Raw genomic sequence first — 910 nt, forward strand, 5'->3', positions numbered from 1 at the left:
TGTGTGTGTGTGTGTGTGTGTGTGTGTGTGTGTGTGTGTGTGTGTGTGTGTGTGAGTGTGTAGTATCTTCCACCAAAGGTATTTTCTGTTCCTTTTACTACAGATACTGGTACTTTCACTCAAATACTGCAGTTTTTGGTGTTTTTTCCAACTTTTTCATCCCTTTTTCCAACACTTCCTGTTTCCTTTATGTTTCGTGCGATGCTTTTTGGACATCTGTCGCTCTTCTCGTCGTTCTTGAAGCTTTTTTTCCATTTATCGTGTTTCTTTCTCCACATTTGGGGCTATTATTCCAGCGTTTTTGATTCCTTTGACTACAGATACTTGTACTGTCTCTGGAGTACTGGAGTACTGCTGTCAGGTCCTTTAACGAGACGGTCTGATGTGGTTTCAGCCTTTAGAGCCGTTAACCCCCCCCACCCCCCCCCTCTAAGTGATTCCCATCCCTCCTTTAAACCTGGCTGAACCGGGATGTTTCCACGGCGATCACCGAGGAGACGGCTCGTTAAAGCGCTACTTTTTACAAGTCCTACTCAATAAATCCGAATAAATTAACAAGGCGTTACTACGCCGCCGCGCATTAAATCTGCATCGAGCGTTTAATGAACGAGCGGCGAGGTCTGGCGCTGTGAAGCCTCGGCGAATTAGCATAACCACTTCCAGCATGTTTCCTAAATAATGCTCTCATTTGCACATCACTGACTTGGCTAATTCTGGCGTCTGCCGCGTAATTAAAGGAGCCCACTTTAATTTTTAATGAAGTTTGTGTTCCATCAATCCCGACAGTAACGAGCGGGGAGACAAGAAGGCCGCTAATAATTACCCTCGCACGGCCGTCTGAGGGATAATAACTTCAGAGGAGGAATTACACCACTAATTATTAATTAAATATTCACAGATCTGGAAGGAG

Source organism: Etheostoma cragini, chromosome 1 (genome assembly GCF_013103735.1).
Source record: "Etheostoma cragini isolate CJK2018 chromosome 1, CSU_Ecrag_1.0, whole genome shotgun sequence".
Taxonomy (NCBI): domain Eukaryota; kingdom Metazoa; phylum Chordata; class Actinopteri; order Perciformes; family Percidae; genus Etheostoma; species Etheostoma cragini.